At 42.2% G+C, this 16,861-nt stretch overlaps 1 protein-coding gene and 1 long non-coding RNA gene across 5 annotated transcripts in view; one reads left to right on the top strand and one right to left on the bottom strand.

The window, feature by feature from the left end:
* PDE4B (phosphodiesterase 4B) overlaps positions 1 to 16,861 on the bottom strand; it is a 428,537-nt gene that overhangs the window by 77,776 nt on the left and 333,900 nt on the right. The gene's annotated exons all lie outside the window — the stretch shown is intronic.
* Positions 12,479 to 16,861, top strand: part of LOC145721286 (uncharacterized) — a 92,517-nt gene continuing 88,134 nt past the window's right edge. Inside the window, exon 1 of the long non-coding RNA XR_014144903.1 lies at positions 12,479 to 13,995. This is a non-coding gene — a long non-coding RNA (uncharacterized LOC145721286). The remainder of the gene's footprint in view (positions 13,996 to 16,861) is intronic.

Below are 16,861 nucleotides of genomic sequence, written 5' to 3'. Positions count from 1 at the left end.
ACCACCCTTGCATCCCAGGGATAAATCCCACTTGGTCGTGATGGATGATCCTTTTAATGTACTGTTGGATCCTATTAGCTAGGATTTTGTTGAGAATTTTGGTGTCCATATTCATCAGGGATATCGGTTTGAAATTCTCCTTTTTGATGGGGTCTTTGCCTGGTTTGGGGATCAAGGTAATGCTGGCCTCATAGAATGAGTCTGGAAGCTTTCCTTCTGTTTCTATTTTTTGAAACAGCTTCAGGAGAATAGGTATTATTTCTTCTTTTAATGTTTGGTAGAATTCCCCAAGGAATCCATCAGGCCCAACTCTTGTTTTTTGGGAGTTTTTTGATCACTGCTTCAATCTTGTTACTGGTTATTGGTCTATTCGGGTTGTCTATTTCTTCCTGTTTCAGTCTTGGGAGTTTATATGTTTCTAGGAAGGCATTCATTTCTTCCAGGTTGCTTAATTTATTGGCATATAGTTGTTGATAATAATTTCTAATAATTGTTTCTATTTCCTTGGTGTTAGTGATGCTCTCCCCTTTCATTCATAATTTTATTACTTTGGGTCCTTTCTCTTTTCTTTTGGATAAGTCTGGCCAGTGGTTTACCGATCTTATTAATTCTTTCAAAGAACCAGCTTCTAGTTTCGTTGATTTGCTCTACTGTATTTCTGGTTTCTAATTCATTGATCTCTGCTCTAATTTTAATTATTTCTCTTCTAATGCGTGACTTAGGCATCATTTGTTGTTTTTTTCTCCAGTTCTTTAAGATGTAAAGATAGTTGGTGAATTCAGGATTTTTCTGTTGTTTTAAGTGAGGCTTGGATGGCTATGTATTTCCCCCTTAGGACCTCCTTTGCAGTATCCCATAGATTTTGGACCAATGTGTTTTCATTCTCATTGGTTTCCATGAATTGTTTAAGTTCTTCTTTGATTTCCTGGTTGACCCAAACATTCTTGAGCAGAGTGGTCTTTAGCTTCCAAGTGTTTGAATTTCTTCCAAATTTTTTCTTGTGATTGAGTTCCAGTTTTAAAGCATTATGGTCTGAGAAAATGTAAGGAATAATCTCAATCTTTTGGTATCGGTTGAGACCTGATTTGTGACCCCGTATGTAGTCTATTATGGAGAAAGTTCCATGTGCACTCGAGAAGAATGAGTATTCTGTTGTTTTAGGGTGGAATGTTCTGTAAATATCTATGAGGTCCATCTGGTCCAGTGTGTCATTCAAAGCTCTTGTTTCTTTGTTATTTTCTGCTTAGATGATCTGTCTACTGCTGAGAGTGGAGTATTGAAGTCTCCTACAATTAACATATTATTATCAATATGACTCTTTATTTTGGTTAACAGTTTGCTGCTCCCATGTTGGGGACATAGATATTTACAATAGTTAGATCTTCTTGTTGGATAGACCCTTTAAGAATGATATAGTGTCCTTCTGTGTCTCTGACTACAGTCTTAAGCTTAAAATCTAATTTGTCTGATATGAGAATTGCTCCCACAGCTTTCTTTTGAGGCCCGTTGGCATGGAAGGTGGATCTCCATCCCTTCACTCTCAGTCTGGATGTATCTTTAGGTTCAAAATGAGTCTCTTGTAGACAGCATATGGATGGGTACTGACTTTTTATCCAATCTGCAACCCTGTGCCGTTTTATGGGAGCATTTAGGAGCATTTAAGCAAAGTTCTGAGATACACAATGTCTGAATAGACTTGTCCTCAGAGAGTTTACAATTCAGCTGATATGTGGACAGTGTGGGATTTGGATTTAAAGGTTTCTTTTTTTTTTTTTTTAAAGATTTTATTTATTTATTTGAGAGAGAGAGAATGAGAGACAGAGAGCATGAGAGGAAGGAGGGTCAGAGGGAGAAGCAGACTCCCTGCCGAGCAGGGAGCCCGATGTGGGACTCGATCCCGGGACTCCAGGATCATGACCTGAGCCGAAGGCAGTTGCTTAACCAACTGAGCCACCCAGGCACCCCGGATTTAAGGGTTTCTTAAATCTTAACCTTAAATCCAAGACTTATGACCTTTCCATGATCCTATTCTCATGGAATTCGATCAAATTGTTGGGTTCCAAGATGAACCCTCAAAGAACAGGTGGTGGAGTTGGGACAGCTCTGAAAGGCTTCCCTGAGGAGGAGGGCATCACTCATCACTTAGTGTTATTTAAATGCTTAAATGTTTCACATTTAAGTATCATCTCCATCCTCACTCACTGCAATCTCCTTGAGGACTAGGACTCTAACTTAATATTGCTCACAGTGTTTGGGACGGTACTATACACATAGCGTCCAATGAAGGCATCTTGAATGAGTTGTGACTGGTTGGGAACAAAGCTGGCAGTCTTAAGTTTTGCTATGTGTAAGATTTCTTCAAGCTTATTCAAATTCAAACACTTAATTACCATGGCAAACGTACACTAGGTTTTCCTGGCTCTCTGGGGACTGTGACTCAAAGAGTGAATGCCATAAAACCAGGAGGTGTTCTGAATTTTCTCCTCACCACAAGGCCTAGGTCCTCTGCACTTCCAGATTCAATATTGTCCTCCCTAGGGAACCTCACAGCCCCATCCGCTGCCACCAAGCCTTCTGGAACGGGGCGTCCTGCCTTTATGACCACAAATTGTCTTGTGTTTATGTTGCCAAAATAGGCAAACTGAATTCCCACATTTTTTTCACTAGTGCAATGGGAAGCACCAGGGCCTTGGTCCCAGGAAATGATGAAAACCCAACCCAGATGTATACAGAGCAAACAGTGCTGTTTGCCACGCTGTCTTGTTTGTTTTGGAGGAAAGTGGATTTATTAATAATAAAGTTTCACCATGTGGCAGGCACATCTGGGTTACAAAGTATCAGTCATAGAAAGTAACTCAGGAAAAACCCCATTAAGTCACCTAGTCCTGCATTTGCCAAGGCTGTAGGCTATGTTTCTGCCTTTTCAGCTTTACCAGCATTTCAGAATAAAAGATGAGATGTTAAGAGTGATGTCTCACCTGTGGTTCCAAATTACCATTAACGATGGTGCTCACGGTGGGAAAATGGACAAGAAAACACACAAAAAATCTCAACTCCTCAAAGTTTCAATTCATAGCCCCGAGTAGGCCGTTGCCCCAAACTTGACACAGAAAGAACACTGAGGAGGAGACTTCAATTCACAGAAGCACGTGGTCTCCAGTGGAGACTCATGGGCAGAGGAGAAAAAAACCCCTACAGTTATTTATTTAACACTTATTGATTTAACCTTCTGGCTGGGTTGGGTTGTTGGGTTTGGTTTTACATCCAGAATTACAAAATTTATGATGGGAACGTGTGTCAGCTGTTTACTGAAGGAAAGAAAGACTTCTGTTCTTTGTCTTCTCTCATAATAGAGCCAAGCGTCCCACCTGGTTGTTTGGAGAAGTTGAAATATGTGAAGAGTAAGAGCATAACCCTAGCTGGGCTTCCTTTTCTACATCTTCTGTTCTTTCCTCCGGAGAGTAAGCTACCTGGGCATGATTCTGGTGCCTCCTGCCTGGACTGCTGTATAGCTTTTACTCCAACTCAAACCATCTGGCCAACAGCTGCCAAAATCAGCATCAGCTAAGATTTACTGAGAGTCAATCACATGCCTGCTCTGTGCATACTGTGATCAAATATGTATCTTTTGCTTAATTTATTTGTCGCAACCACGTTGTAACATAAAGAAGGGGACAGTATGGACAGTAGCCAAGGGCATGGGCTCAAAATCAGGCAGAAAGAGTTTTCAATCTTAGCTCTACTATTTCCCTCCACTCAGCTTTATTGAGCTATAATTGACATATAACATTGTATAAGTTTAAGGTATACAATGTGATGATTTGATACACGGATATATTATGCAATGATTACCACAGTGAGGTTAGTTAACACATACATCACTCCACTTTTTTTTTTTTTTTTGAGAGCGAGAGAGAGAGGGAGGGAGAGCACACATAGTGGGGAGAGTGGCAGAAGTAGAGGGAGAGAGAGAGAATCCCAAGCAGTCTCCATGCCTAGCACAGAGCCAACAGGTGGCTCAATCTCACAACCCTGAGATCATGATCTGAAACAAAATCAAGCGTCAGATGCTTAACCGACTGAGCCACCCAGGTAGGTGCCCCTCCACTACTTTTTAATGGAGGCTTTGGAAAAGTCAATATCTTCATCTGTAAAGTGTGAATAAGAACAGAACCTACTTCACAGAGTTGTTTTTGTTTTTAAAATAACTTTATTGAGTCTTATTTTACAAAAATACACCTTACTTTTTCAAGTGTAGAATTCAATAATTTTTAGTAGATTTACTAGGTTGCTAGGTTGTGCAATCATCACCATAAATCAGCTTTAAAACGTTTTTTATCACTCCTCACGCACCTTTATGATTAATCCTGTCTCCTGCTCCTTCCCACATTTGTCTTTATCTCTTTGCTTTTCCTGGATAGGTCATGTAAATAAAACACAATTGATGATATCATACCATATATGGTATCTCATGTCTGGCTTCTTTCACTGAGAAGAGTAGTTTGAGGTTCATCCATATCATATGCAGGATGTCTTCTTAGTTTGTTCCTTTTCACTGCTGAATAGTATTTCATTGTATGAATATAGTTTCTTTCGTCTATCCATTCATCAGGTGATGGACCTAATTAGGTTGTTTCCACTTCTTGGTTATTATAAATAATGTTGCTAAGAAGACTTACATTCAAGACTTTGTGTTGGATTTATGTCTTTAGTTTTCTTGTATAGACACCAAAGAGTGGAAGTGGTAGGCCATATGGTACATTTATGTTTAACATCTTAACTCACAGAATTGTCTGACGCTTAGACATTACATAGAAATGGCCTCACCCAATGCCACCAGGAATAATGATCAATGAAAATTGCTGTTGTGATTGTTGCTGCTACTCTTTTGTGGGACGTTTCTACTTGTTTACTGTGCAGGTGAGGAGGTTAAAATAAAGCTCAGAAAGGTTACCAACTCACTCAAGACCACACAGCTAATCGATGGACAAACTGGAATTCTCTCTGATGTTTTCTGACTCCAAGCCTAGCATCACCTACTACCACCATGGCCAATACCACACTAAGCATCCTGAGGAGCACAGCTCTGCTACTTTAGTCCCCTGCAGAACAAATACCGCGGGCACCTCACTGCACAAGAAATAAAAATCTCGATTTGTGTGCTAGGTATACAAAGCTTCCTATTATTTTCCCACTGATCTTTCCTGCCTAATTTCCTACTGCATACCTCCACCCTATCCTCTCTTCATGAATCCCCCAGGATGACTCTCATTCCAAAAACTCAGCCAACACTCTTTGGGCCACTATACCTTTGTTGGAGCATGATCTGAGTTCTTGAATAGTATTTCTCACTTTTGCCTTATGAACTTTTACCCATCCTTCAAGGCAGAGTTCAAGTCATACCTCCTATACCTTCTTACTTCCTCATCTTAGTGACTCTGGTTAAAATTAACCTGTATTTTCCTAAGGCACTCAGTTATAATAGGTACTCATGAACACACTGACTTGAGCTGAAATGACTGAAAAAAAGGGGGGAAAAAAACCTCAGCTGTGTAACGAATGACCTAGCTATGAGAAGTACTAATTTTTAAGAATTCAACAAAAGTCATTTGTAAAATTCCCAGGTATAGCAACACAGTGTTACTTGTTAGAGAGTACCTAGGGTAGAATCCTGTTCCTCACTACCCACCTTCCTCTGTGTACCTAGAACACCTTATTTGTGCTTCAGGCAAATTCTTATCACACTGTATTGTATATCCATTTATATTTGTCTGCCCCACAAGACAGTGAGCTCCTCCAGAGAAGAAACCGTGTCTTATTCATTTCTGTATACACATTGCCCAGCACAACGCCCGATTCGTGTAATAGTGAATATTCACTCGATGCTGAATGAATGAATGAGAGGGTTAGTGAATGACAGAATGAGCTGCTCTCTCTGTCTGACACAGATAACCCATTAAAAGTAGGTAGTACTCTCTTGCCTGACATCAGAGTTCTAAAAGAGGTTTTTTTCTTTAAAAAAGATTCTAGGGGCACCTGGGTGGCTCAGTCGGGTTAAGTGTCTGCCTTCAGCTCAGGTCATGATCCCAGGGTCCTGAGATTGAGTCCCGCATTGGGCTCCCTGCTCAGCGGGGAGCCTGCTTCTCCTTCACCCTCTGCCTTCCGCTCTGCCTATTTGTGCTCTCTCAATCCAAAAAAAAAAAGAAAAAAGAAAGAAAAGATTCTAATCTTCCCATTGGCCTACTGTTAATTTCACTTCCTCCAAATGGCTATCTGAATAAGTCAGTAAGAATATATGTAGAATATTTTCTTCCCAGTTCCTTCCTTTAACTCTTTCTAAACAAGAGCCACAAAAAAAAAAAAAAAGAGAGAGAGAGAGAGAGAGGAATAGCTAAAGAGAAAAATTTTGCAAATTCTATAAGCTCTAAAACACGGTGACTTTTCTTAAGTAGGTGGTCAGATTCTAACAAGGATCCAGCAGAGGCCTTGCATATAGTACAGGCATGGTAAATAGTTGTTAAATAATTGGATCCAACAAACATTTATTAAGTGCCAATGAACAAGACCCTGTTACAACCTTCTAAGACTCCTGGTGTAAGGGAGTTACCCAACATATATAGTGGTAACAATAATGACAACTATGTATTCATTCAGTCATTGTTCTATGACTGGCACTATTTCAAGCGTTTTTATATGAAATAACTCATTTAATTTTCATAATAAGCCTAAAAGGAAAGTATTAAAGATGAGAAGATGAGGATGAAGAATCTGAGGTTTACAGAAGGTTCCAGAAGTAATTAGTGTAATAAGTAGTAGAACTGGGACCCAGGCAGTCTGGCTCCAGAAACTCCCCATGAGAATGCTTCTAAGCTTCAGTGAGGGGCCATGTCCCCCCCATTTCTGTTTCCCCAGCACTCATAACCACTCAGTGACCATTTGCCATTAAACTGTGCCAACCGCAAGGCTGACAGGGAGTAGGAAAAGAATACAGATACACTGTGTTACGCAACAATAATATGGCCTAATGTCAGGGTAGGAAAGGGTGGAAGAAGCCCAGGTTTAGGAGCCAGACCAGAGACCTGGGCTTGAACTCCAAATTCACCAGTAACTAGCTTCGGGGTTATTTCTTCTCTGACAAAAAATTATCCACCCCAACACCCACACACTCACCATTTCTGGGCCAAGAGCCATTTTGGAAATTTGAAGGCTCTGTAAGATTGGATTCTACCCGCAAAGACTCAAAACTAATTCAAAATAAAGATGACTAAGTCTGAGGTTAAAAGATTTACCTCAGGTCACACACCTGGTTGGTACTGGTACTAAAATTTAGTTTCCCGAGTTCCAGCTCAGTGCTCTTTCGTTTAAGTCACAGAGTTTCACTTGAGGTAAAGAAGTTGAACAAAACACCATCAGAAGCAAATTATTCAAAACGGGACTTTCCAGAGCCAGTCTGGAATTGGACAGCTGCCTCCTTGTGTTCAAGAGAGGCACACCCCAGTTTCACTACAGATCTGAAATCTAACTCTCTCTCCTTGTGATGTCAGAGGCTGGGGACATCTTCTAAGCAGTGAGTAATGTTCTGGAGATAAGTCTCCCACTGCTCTGCTACGTCCTAAAAATTCTCTCTTGCCTTCTTTCCCTGTTGGGATGTCCTACTCAATACCAAAAATACCTTTCAGTGAAGGGGACTTATTCCCGGAAGAGAGAAAGTCACTATCACCTCCCTGTTGGCTCAGTTCTTTCCCTGAAAGGCTTGCAGCACATTTTCTTTTAAATTCTCTACAGTTCTAGAATCTGGAGAGAAGAGTAGATTAAATGTGGCACAGGAAAAGGAGGGCACTGTCCAGAGAACACTGAGTGTGGTTGGAGCAGCGGGCACAAACATGACCTCAAAGGTGTGCATGTACCTTGAAGACAGATGGCTGTGTGGACATCGCCTATAGAACTTTATGTGCTTAACAGCACAGAGGACGAGTGCCAAGTATATTTGGAGCCAAACAAGCCAGGGCTCAGATCTTAGCATTTTCACTCACTAGCTGAGTGTCTTTATATTAGCAGCTGCCCTCACTGGGGCACGGTTTCATTGGTTAAGAAAAGCGAGATAATAACTTCTTAAAGGGTTGTTGATGAGGACAAGATCTCGTTGTAATTCCTAATAGCAAATCTCATACTTAGCAGGGGTTTAATATTATGCTAACGCTTCTCCCCCATGTTTTATGGTTGAAACCAACGTTTTAGAGTGCATTCTTTGGAAACAAAGGAAACACTTTGGGGCTAGTATAGCACTGAAACTGATTTGTCCAGCCACTGTTCTATCATAGAGGCTCACAATGCAGGGAAAATCTCAGAATTGGCTGAATCTGCCCTTCTTCTGAATAAGAGAATCTCATGTTAAACTTTCTACATCTATCTAGACGTGCTCTTCCAACAGGGCACGCGGAATGAACCACCTCCCAGGGAAACACATTCCATTTTCTGCCAAATCTCTAGAGGGCTAAATGGTTCACTGAGGCAAAAATGGTCTCCACTACAAATTCTACCCAGTGTAACTCTGCTCTTTTCCCTGACAACACAGAATGGTGAAAAGGGCATGTTTCCCCAACATGGTTCCCTGCTAAAAATCGGAGTGACTCCCCTCCACAGAAACCTGAGGAGTAGGGGGTAGTAAGTAATCCCACCAACAAAATCAGAAAATGAAATAGAAGGAGCACATTCCATTGTTGCAGTGAAAGAGGAGGTAAAGGTAAGTGTTTCTACAACTTCAGTAAAACCACTGACTCAAGATCAGGAGAAAAGGCAGGAATTGAGGTAAAAAGAACCAGCTGAGATGTCAATGCCTTGAACGCCAGAAAGCGTCCATAGTTGGTTCAGTTTAATAATTTGCTGAGAGCAATTCTTTATCAAAAGGTAAATGAGGTGAGGAGGAAATTGCACCTTGAAGGCAGGATCATAGGTGTGAGATATTCCAGACAGAGGTGGTTATGGGAGCCACCTGGCTCACAGGTAAAGTACCCAGGGATCCCCCTGAGATGTGGACTGCAGAGGTGAGACCAGAAGCTGGGCGCTGTGGTGGACACGAGGCTCTGTGCTCAGCAAAGGGGCCGGAGGTGTCATCTCTGATGTGTGCGTTCTCAGTGGCAGGAACACAAGATGCAGAGAAAGCACGGGCGTGAGGAGGTTTTAGAGTCCATGTTTGTGAAAGAGAGTGTCTCACGGATGACCTAGAGAATGGGGTTGACCTCAAATTTCCTCAAGAGGGCATGAATGTTCTAGACCCCCTTCTGTGGAAACAAGTACTATATACATAAAGGGGATGCTCACCTCACTCTAAGATATTTCTGGCTAAATCAACCTCCTTTTGAGATATTTCTCCCCACTGAGTTTGCAGTAATAGGTTGTGGTCTCCAGACACAGGGCACAGAATGACTGGCATTCTTGTAGAGCTGAAGCCCAAGATTTTCTTTTCTCTTGCAGCTGCTCAGCAGAGAGAATGGTGAGAATGTGGGGCCTCTGTGGTGTCACCAACATTTAGTAGGTGTGTCGCCACTGCTGGGGACTGTCGGGGTGTTCAAAATACAAACAAATTGCCCTTGTGGTCTTTCAAACCATCATATGGTTTTCAAAACAATTCTGTGAGCTGGGAAGAATGGCTATTTTACCGTGTTTTGAAGTAAAGTCTCCATTAGTCAGAAGGAATATAAAGATTTTTATTCTCCTGGATCTTATATTTTTTTATTTGTGTAGGGCTGGGCATAATTCTGGTCTGATACCCAGGACAGGCTTATTTATTTGTTGGTTGGTCCTTTTGATGATTTGTTTTATGTGTCAACTTGGCTAGGCAACAGTACCTGGCTTTTTAAACAATATTGATCTAGGTGTTGTGAAGATATTTTGTAGATGTGGTTAACATTTATAATCAGTGAACCTTAAGTAAAAGAGATCACCTTCAATATTGTTGGTGGGCCTCACCCCATCAGTTGAAGGTCTAAGAGCAAAAACAAGTTTCTTGGAAAAGAACAGATTCTGCCTCAAGACTGCAGCATTAACTCCTGCCTGAGTTTCCAGAAATTCAAACTTGCCAGTCCCCACAATTGCATGAGCCAAATTCTTAAAATAAATCATAAATATATGTATATATATTCTCACACTGATTCGGTTTCTTTGGACAATCCTGACTGATATGGTCTGTATCTCCAGGTAGCTTTCACTCTGCATTTTTATTTCCAGATGGTGCAAACTCAAGATCAGATTCTGAGTCTTATTCAAGTTAGCACTTCCCTTCTCCCCTCCGTGGTAGCAGGCCATAATAAAAATGTTTAGCTTATGGAACACACAAAACCCCAAATAAATGGATGAACATATGCCAATGGCATAACGAACAATTATGTTTTTAAAAATCAACACAGGACATGTATGCCCCAATACCATATATAAAGAGTGGGCCATTATTACAATAAGCAAGACTAATTGTAGAAGGCTTTCCATAGGTAAGTTTCTGAGACAGATTAAGAGGCCTGGAGGGAAGGTGGTTTGGAAGGGTGAGGGGCATGGAGAAAACAGCCAATCAGAGGGAAGCCTAGAAATGATCTCCAGGTGAAGAGAGACAGACTGGTTAAATTTGCAATGAGAGAAGAAGAAATAACCAGCATGCATGCCCACACACACACACACACACACGGCAGCCAACTGGCACAGGGGCGATCTGAGGGACTCACTGTTTGTCAGGACAGGCACTCTGCAAGGAGATGTATAACAGTGGTTGCCACTGAAAGCCTAAGACCCCCCAGCGATGCAAAGCCATGGAAAGCCTCTCCCAATGCTTATGTATCACACTGAAGGTGTGGGTTTACTTCACAGAACTGAGCCACTGTTAGCAATGCAGGATTGAAAAGGAAGCCACAGTGTCATGCTCTTAGTCTGCGGGACTGTCCTCCAAAGCCAGCAAATGGAAAACTCTGGAGGTTTCACCTTCGCCTTCCAGGCAGATAGTCATGTAGCCTGAGGGAATGCAGCAGCTCTTGCAGGAGGCCAATTTTCTTTTTGTGCAGATGGCAGTCCAGATTGGCAGCACAGATCTTGAGACATATTTTTGTCTCATGGACATTGTTTCAAGTTCCCCAAAGCTAGAGCAGTGGGGCAGTTGCAAAGTCATTCAGTTTCTCTGTCCCCATAAGCAAATTTCCCCTCATCGGAATCTACCCCCAACTCAAAGAAGTCCATTTTTCTTTCTCTTCTTTTACTTACATTTCATTGCACTACCTCTCTTTCACTGTTCATTCTTTTCAATGATGTTTTTCTTTTTTTTTAAGATTTAATTTATTTATTTGAGAGAGAGAGAGAGACAGAACACAAGTGGGGAGAGGGGCAGAGGGAAAGCGAGAAGCAGACTCCCCGCTGAGCAGGGAGCCCCATAGGGGGCTCGATCCTGGAACCCTGGGATCATGACCTGAGCTGAAGGCGGACGCTTAACTGACTGAGTCACCCAGGCGCCCCTCAATGATGTTTTTCAATAAATATTTTTTGAGCACCTGCCCTGTGCCAGGCACTGAGTACACAGTGTAGAGGTGTAAGTAATCAAGAAAATGGGCAGTTATAATACACTAAAAAGTATTAACATTTATCTAGTGCTTTCTGTGTGTGGCATTGTGCTAAACCCTTTACATATATTAAACTAGCTCTCACGACGATTCTCTGCTGAAGGTCTCATTATTATCCTCATTGTACATATGAGGAAATGAAGGCCCAGAGATGTGGAATTACTTGTTTATAGTCCTACAGAAAGAAAGGAATAGAACCAGGACTAAACTCAGCCAGTATGGATCCAGAGCTCGCCTGCTTAGCCACGAGGTGGATGGAAGGGGCAGGTGCCGAGTAGTGCGCAAGAGAAAGCACATGTCCCTGGGAGCCCACAGGAGGGGCCAGCAGCCCAGACTTGTGGCCCAGGGAGAAGTGCTGTATTTCAAATTCAAATCAGATCACATCAATCTTCTTCTCAAAATTCCTTCATGGCTTCCCACAAAATTAAGAATAAAATTTACACGTTTCACCCATGGCCTACAAATGCTCTGCTCAACCTCGTCTTTCTCAGCTTCTTGGGCCTTGCTCTTCACTACCACCCTATCGATCCAGATCTCAGGCTGGGGCACCTGGAAAGTGTTACTTACTGTCTCTACCCACCCAGCTCCCACTCAGGGTTCAGGTCGCAAATTCCAGGTCATTTACAAAGGCCTTCCCTGTCCCTTAATCTACATTAATTCCAATAATAACTAATGATAATAATAACTAGAGCAAACGCTAAATAATACTAGATGGTAGGCAGTATTCTAAATGCTTTACGTATAACAGCTTACTTAAATATTACAACAATCCTAATGGTAAGTACTAGTATTCTTCCCATCTTTACAGGTGAGGCAATATTATAGTATTCTGTACGTTTCTTCATTATAATGATCAAATGTGTAATCTTGTATTTATTTTCTTAATATTTCCTGGGCTACACGGCCCAGGAGGTCAGGCTCTAAATTCTTTCTCTTCACTATTATATCTCCAGTGTCTAACACAGTGTCACATATACAGTAAGCATCTAATAGACATTTATGGAATAAATCAATAAACGGATAATGGGCATGTATGAGACACCTCTTTTAAGATTTACACATTTTTTATTACTTACAATAAAATGGATAGATAACAAAGGAATTAAAGGGAATTATTATATAGTAATTATGAAGGCTGTAGGTAATTCAGTATGTTTGTTTGCTCTCCTGTTGTGAAATGCTCACCATCCCCCGTTCCGTCAGTTATAACTTCCGAGGTTTACAATGGGGGTGGGGCAGGGACAGCGTGGTCTAGACTAGAGGAAAGAGCATGTGTTTTTCAAGAAATACAGACCTAGGTTTCAGTTCTGACTTTGTCACTAATTATGTGGTCTTGAGAAGACCCCATGTATTCCCTGAGCCTCCTTTTCTAAATCTGTGAAATCAGGACAACAATCTGCAGGACAGTTCAGTGTTGAGAATTAAGTGAGATCATGCATGCAGAGTGCCTAGCCCAGTGCCTGGCACATATCAGGACTTGAATAACTTCTAACCAACTGAGCCACCTAGGCGCCCAGGACTTGAATAACTTCTAGTTCTTTTCCTCTACTGCACTAAGAGGCAGGCAGGTAGGCTTCTGAAATTCTATGCTTTGCTAGGCAAGCAGTACTAGCCAGACTAGACCCTAGAAACGTGAAGTCAATGCACAAGTCAGGGGGTAGGGGCAAAGACTGCGGTACTGACCGGCTGCCTCCACGGATCAAACGGACTGGATAATTGCCATGGCCCCACCTCACACCATGCACACAGCCAAAGGGGAGGCAGGAAAGTAGACAAAACTCCGAGGCGTGACATTTGGTACTTGTCAACAGCTCTGGCTGGGAGTAAGTCAAGACAATAAACTAAGAAAAAGATCCAGTGAGTTCTGTTGCCTGTTCTCTGTTTCAAGGGGACAGTCCCTGCTTTGTTTCCCTTCTCTTGGGTGAAAGACTGTTCCCTGAAATGCTTCTGGCTTCCGAGAACAGCTCTAAAGGCAACTCCATAAAGTGCTGGCCAGGGGTTGATCAGAAGCAAGTAAGCAGAATTCACCCTGCCCCCAAGGATCATGTGGTTTTGGGGATGCAGGTGGGAAAAACAGGGAACTTAGAAAGTTCTCTTCCTTCCTCCTTCATTTCCCTACATCCATGTTCATCCTTCTCTAGGCCAACCCTGACCTCCTTCTTTTCTTCCTCCCTCCCAATAAAGGGAAGAGAAAGAAGCAGGTGGGTAGGAGGGGGCCTTCCCATTCTCAGAAGAAACTGAGAGAGGGCAGAAGAGCCTTTCCAAAAGAAGTCAAAGCCCTCCCCTAGGCTGGCCTCTGCTAGTAGGCTTTGTCTTCTCTCCAAAGGGAAGCTCTGGACCAGCTTCCATTACTCATCTCTGCTGAGCTCCCTGAGTTGAAAAGCCTGTATCTGTGCAGGTAGGTACCAAGCCCTGAACACTGTATTTAAATACAACTGTAATGAGCTGTGGAGCTGCAATTATTCTATCCTATAAAGCGAAGTCCTCTCACGCTTATGCAAGAGAAAGCTCTCAGTTAACTATGATCCAGTTTATCAGAGTCCTAACTGAGCGTTCTCTGCAATCTGTCTTTAGGAGAAAGAGCCATCCTGTATGGTGTCCTACCTTCAGCTCCAAATGTATTTCCATATAATCAGATTTTTATGGTTTCAAGGAAAACGAATCTTAAACTTCAAAGACAGCTTGCCTTCTAGATTGTATTCCTATAAAAGGGAAGTAGATCAGAACCTTTTAGACAGATCTGTCACAGGACTTTCTGTTTTGGTTCCCTACTTATGCCAGCAGGCCTGGGCTCTCAGCTTTCGCACACTGACTACCTGCTATGTGCTGGGGGCTGTGGGAAGCATGTTGCATAACGTGATTAATAAGATGATACTAATATTGTCACCTTTCTAAGTGTCAGGAGTTTTTCTAAGTGCTTTTTGTATGTTCACACATTCAATCCTTACAACCAACATATGAGGTTTGTAAAATTTCTATCCAGGTTTTGGAGATGAGGAGACTGGGACATGGAGAGGTTAAGTCATCTGTCCCAAGGCCACATACTAATGCAGTTGGGATTTGAAAGGGGCAGTCTGGCTCCAGAGTCTTTACTTTTAACCACTACATGCATACCTTTTCTCATTTAACCCACACAGCAATCTTACACGATAGAATATTAAAATGTCCACTTTCTAGACAAAAAAAAACTGAGTCTCAGAGAAGTAATTTGTCTAAGGTATTGGCCCACGGATTCCCAGCCCAGCTCAATTCAATATACTAATTGAGGACCTACTTCGTGCGAGGCACTGTACTTGGCACTAAGAGATAATACAGAGTAATAAGCTAGTCACATTTAGTCATTTTTTTTATTGTATTTATTTTAACACTGCCACTTTTATCATATTTATTTTAACACTGCCTGAATAATGGATGAGAAAGTCTTACTTCAAGTGAAAAAAAGTTACATGTAGTCAAGATTAGCCAGGAATGTCAGCATTGTATACATGCCTGAGAGCTAGAAGATATTTAGACAAGCCAAATATGAGCTCTCATATCCTTTCTGATTCAGGCATGGGCATATGCTCATTTGTACTTGTTCAGTCCATAAAGATTTACTGAGCATCTACTATATTCCAGGTCATGTTCTATAAATTGGGGATATAAAAAAAAACATTAGTACTTAAACTTGAGACAATCTTAGTTTAAAAGGGAATAAAATTAAATAAATAAATACAGCATAATATGGCAAGTGCAATAATTGAGATTTTGAGATAATAATAATTAATAATTGAGAGTAATTTTGGATGAGTTGCAGGGAGCACATACAGAAGATGGCATATATGCTGAGTCTTAAAGGATAAGGAATGGACTTTTAAGATGGGAATGAGTAAAGGAATTAGTATTTACTAAGCATGTGCTATAGATCAGGATCTGGATTGAGACTATGTATTTAGTTGAATCCTGACTCAGAATCCAAGAATCAGTGAGTGGAAAGAACTGGTTCACTTGACAATGGAAGAATATCCCTGAGCTGAATATGTGAGTGATATTTTTGGGAAAAGGCAGCCCAGACAGAGGGAACCGCATGTACAAAGGCAGAAAGGCAAGAAGAGCCTGGCATATTTAAGGGACAGTATGTTCAGGGCATCTCTGCCATCAGCTGTGCGTGGGGTTTAAAGTGAAAGATGAGAACAAAGAAGGAATTAGGAGCAAAATTCTGAAGGAACTGGTAAAAAGTGGGGATCCTGTGTTGAAGGCAAACGATAGCCAGCTAAGCAAATAACTATGACTGGGTTTTAGAAGAGTAATTCTAGTACCAGGATAGAGGGTGGATTGCAACGGGGAAGGCCCGAGGACAATAGATCAAGTGGGAGGACCAACATAATGGTTTAGGTATGGGGGGATGAAGCACTGAACTAAGGAGGAGGGGGTAGGGGGTGATTAGAGAAACAGCTACAAGAATTGACTGTTGGAGGTGAAGAGAGAGATATAGGATGGACTCTGAAGCCACTACTCAGAGCCAGGAATATAGGAGAAGGAACAACGGTGGAGGGGGGATGGATCCAGGCCTCCAGATGAACCAAAAGGGGTTACCAACGGTGGTCAGATGTCTGGCATTTATGTACATACTAAATAAAAAAAGAAAAACAAACATATATATAAATATGTGTATACACACACACACACACACACACACGAGCTGATAAGCAAATGGGGCAGTGCTGGAGTAGGGGAGCGCCGGTTAGAAAGGGAGATGAGAGCTGAAACCAACATGGTGGGTTCCGATGACCAGATCTGAAGAAAGCTGTCTGCTCAAGATGGCTCCCTAACTCTGAGCCTGGGAGGGAGAGGCGTCCAGGTGTGAGGTGAATCTTTGGCTCTGACTCCTGGGGCTGTCCAGGTAAATAGAGCTGTCAGAAATACCCAGAAGGAGACAGACGTTTCCTGAAGGGCTCTCTCCCACATGCCTGGGAGCTGCATGACCAGGCTTGAGGGAGGCAGCAGCTGGGGTTTGGGAGGACACAGGCACGTGGGCAGCCTCCTGTTTCCTGCGGCAGCTCTGCAGATGAGGCAGCTGAGAGAAGTGAATCTTTCTCTGTAGCCTCCTCCTCCACCCTTTGCTTCAGAGCCCCACTGCCGCAGCACTGTGCGGCTGCATAAAGGTTGATTCATGGATGAAGGGCTGTGGCCACCAGCGGACAGAAGTGGCAGAAAGAACGAAGTGGTGCGTGTGCTTGTGCGTGTGCGTGCGTGCTCAGAAGAAACCTTTTATGCAGGGAACT

The sequence above is a fragment of the Leptonychotes weddellii genome, chromosome 4 (assembly GCF_054177405.1).
Source record: "Leptonychotes weddellii isolate Sample4059 chromosome 4, ASM5417740v2, whole genome shotgun sequence".
Taxonomy (NCBI): Eukaryota; Metazoa; Chordata; class Mammalia; order Carnivora; family Phocidae; genus Leptonychotes; species Leptonychotes weddellii.
This window is presented reverse-complemented; position numbering and strand designations above follow the sequence as displayed.